Source organism: Leptonychotes weddellii, chromosome 11 (genome assembly GCF_054177405.1).
Source record: "Leptonychotes weddellii isolate Sample4059 chromosome 11, ASM5417740v2, whole genome shotgun sequence".
Taxonomy (NCBI): domain Eukaryota; kingdom Metazoa; phylum Chordata; class Mammalia; order Carnivora; family Phocidae; genus Leptonychotes; species Leptonychotes weddellii.
Genome location: NC_138379.1, coordinates 69,287,745 through 69,291,633, shown reverse-complemented (window position 1 = coordinate 69,291,633; position 3,889 = coordinate 69,287,745).

Sequence of the window (3,889 nt, the reverse complement as noted above, 5' to 3'; positions counted from 1 at the left end):
GAGACTGTTCACTTCCCATGTGTGGTCTGGCTCCATAAAGTTCCAAATGTTGATGCGTAGCATACCAATTTCATTCAGTTCTAAGGATTTAAAAATATATATTCTGATTTCTTTTTTAATCCATGGATTATTTTAATGTATGACTTTCATTTCCAAATACATGGTTTTTAAATATTTTTTTAGAATACAAATAAAAGTTTATTGTACAAAATTGAGGCTTTCATATTCCATAGTTCACTAAGACTAAACAAAGACTAGGTATTTTTTTAATCATTCACAAAAATTTCACTTTCTTTCCCCTCCAACTATTAAAATGGCCTGACCAAATGTTATCAAAACAAACACTATAAATAACACCAAGTCCTTTAAAGACAACTATCCCATAGCTTATATCTTGGCATAGGTGATCTTCATGGTGTGGGATGGTGTGATTTTAAATTCCTATAAAGCATCCCTAGCAGATCTAGCCTTTCTGTCATTTTCAAATTCAACAAAAGCAATGTCATGCTTTGCAGGTACCAAACAATATCTACCATGTGGCCAAGCTGAGAAAACAGGGCATTAGGGATCTCTTAATTCTTTTTTCATTTTGTCATTCATATTGTTGATATAAACTGTATGATTTGGTCTGACATCCATGTTTTGGGTTGGACTGCTCAAATAGCCTGAGGCCTACACTGGTCTGCTATTTTATTTGTTTGTTTGTTTGTTTATTCCAAGTTTTTATTTAAATTCAAGTTAGTTAACATATAGTGTAGTTTTGGTTTCAGGAGTAGAATTTAGTGATTCATCATTTACTTATAATACCCAGTGTTCCATGATGTGATGAGCACTGGGTGTTATATGCAACTGATGAATCATTGAACACTACATCTGAAACTAATGATATACTATATGTGGCTAATTGAATTTAAATTAAAAAAAATACCCAGTGCTCAATGCAATGAGTGGCCTCCTTAATGTCATCACCCATTTAGCCCATGCCCCCACCCACCTCCCCTCTAGCAACCCTCAGTTTGTTCTCTATAGCTAAGAGTCTCTTATGGTTTGCCTCCCTCTCTGTTTTTATCTTATTTTATTTTTCCTTCTTCTCCCTTATGTTCATCTGTTTTGTTTCTTAAATTCCACATATGGAGTGAAATCATATGGTATTTGTCTTTCTCTGACTGATTTATTTCACTTAGCATAATACCCTTTAGTTCCATCCACATCATTGCAAATGGCAAGATTTCATTCTTTTTGATGGCTGAGTAATATTCCATTGTGTATATACATCTTCTTTATCCATTCATCTGTTGATGGACATGTGGGATCGTTCCATAATTTGGCGATTATTGACAGTGCATGTACCCCTTCAAGTCAGGACTTTTGTATCCTGTAGATAAATACCTAGTACTGCATTTGCTGGGTTGTAGGGTAGTTCCATTTTTAACTTTTTGAGGAACCTCCATACTGTTTTCCAGAGTGGCTGTACCAGTTTGTAGTCCCACCAACAGTGTAAGAGGGTTCCCCTTTCTGCACATCCTTGCCAATATCTCTTATCTCCTGAGTTGGTAGTCTGGTTTTTTAAATCTTTTTGATGTTGATTTCCACTTTGGTGCTTGTGTATGGAAAATACTCTTCATAAAATGTCAATTACTTGAAATTTTCTAACACATCGTTGGAACCTAATATGTAGTCAAATGTGGAAAAAATTTGTATGTGTTTGTTGTGCCTGTAAGAGACTCTGTATACCTATTGACTTAAGCTTATTAAAAACATTATTCAATTTATTTATTTTTGTCTGATTGAGCTAAGTGTTTTCAGTGAAGTATGTATGTTAAAGTCCCCTATTTAACATTGACTTTGTAAATTTCTCTTTGTAATTATGTTACTTTCTACTTTATGTATTATGAGGTTACATTGTTAAATTTATATATGATCAGGATTGTTAGGTTTTCTTTGTAGATTTCCTTTTCCTCACTTAAGTACTAGCATTCCTTAATGCTATTAAATCTGTTTGCCTTAAACCCTATTTTGTCATTTATTAAGTGTTACTCTACCCATTATTATCTGTATCTATCTCTTTATATATTTTTTCCTGAGATCAACTCCTTTCAGTGAATTCTGTCTGCTCTAATTTTATATTTTTGTCCCCCTTGGCCTAGCTTAACACCCTTAGAACCAAATCCCATACATGATCCCCAGACTCCTGTTGATACCAGTTGGTAAAATCCTGACACTCTTTAATCTATAGACCATTTTCTCCTGGACCAGGCGTTGCACTCTGCTAGTGGGCCATGGTGGGATGGGGGACAGCTGATTTAGGGGAAGGTGGAGGGATTTGTTCTCAGCTCCATCTGTGTCTGCTTGTGCCATGACTGAGTCCACTCTTACTATACCAGCCTCCATCAAAGGCTTTCTCATCTTCTTCCCTTTCCCTGAATTGGACATTCAAAGCTTTTAAGTTGTCTTTTCTCCACTTTTCTTGGGCTGTGTACACATCCTGACTACTTTAGTCTTTGTTGCCATGGGAACCAGTGCCCAGCCCCTTGATCTTGTGCCTGCCTTCTACCTGCACTCCACCCCATGCCTGTCTGGTGACGGTTTGAGTACTCATGCCACCCATCAACACTGATGATATCCCATTTCCCTCCAACAAGAAGGTTATCTACGTGGTTATTAAACATCTTTGTAACCTAGTCCCAAAACCTCATCTTAAGGGTTTATTATCTGAGGCTACTTCTGGTATCAATTACTCTACCAGTTAGGTTTCCAGCAGGGAAGAGGGGTACACTCAGAAGAGGTGTGATTGAGGTGAGTTTTGTTAGGGGTGAAGTTAAAGAAAACCAGTGAGGGATGATGAAGCATTTTGGGGCTTGCACCAGCAGGAACTAGGGATGCCACTTCCACCCGTAGGCCTAAGGTAGCCTAAGCTGCTACCAGAGCTGGCAAGATCTGCAGTTGGATCAAAACACTCTGTCTACAGTCTGTCCATTGGCCTCCTATAACTTCCAGATCTCACCACTCTAAGCCTGGGGCTCCCATAGGTTTCTCCTTTCTTTTGTGGGGATAGGTCCTCATCATGGCCATTCTAAGTGGTTATGCTCTCTTACAGAATCCCATTTGCTTTCTCTTTCTATGGGATTCCTGTTTTCTGAACCTCTGAGCTTTTTTCCACCTTGCTTTTGAGTTCAGTTATATTCACTTATTGAAAATAAAGTCTGTCTTCTTGATCATTTCCACCATTTGGTACAAGGGAGGAAGATTACAGATATGTCCACTTAGCTAACTTGAAACTAGAACTCTATGTACATTGCAATAATAATGTCAAAATTTTCAAGTTTACAATCCCTTATGCATAATTCTGGCATTTACAAAATTTTGTGAAACCTTGCATTTTTCCCCCAAGTCATTTGGCAGCACATCTTGAGCCAATGTGTTAATTTAATAAAATTAACAAAATTAATTAACAAAACCAGTTTTGAATTGACCTGACACTTTTTGTCTTTATTTATCCTCCTTAATATGAATGTTCAGATGTATCACTGCAGAAATATATATATATACATATATATGTAAATACATATATAACTTCTATAGATTTATTCTGTTAAAATATCCCTTTTCTATGATTTCGGGTTGGTACAGGTGGAGGAGTTGAGCAGGTGCACCCGGTACTTTGTGGATCCAGTTCTGGGCTTTCCCACTTTGGGCAAGTTGTTCAGACAAAACCTTCATTCTGCAGATAGAAAATGCAGGTCAGGGGGCGGAGCAAGATGGCAGAGGAGTAGGAGACCTGGATTTCGTCTCCTCTCAGGAATTCAGCTGGATAGAGATCAAACCATTCTGAACACCTACAAACTCAACAGGAGATCAAAGAAAAGAAGAGCAACAACTCTCTCATCAG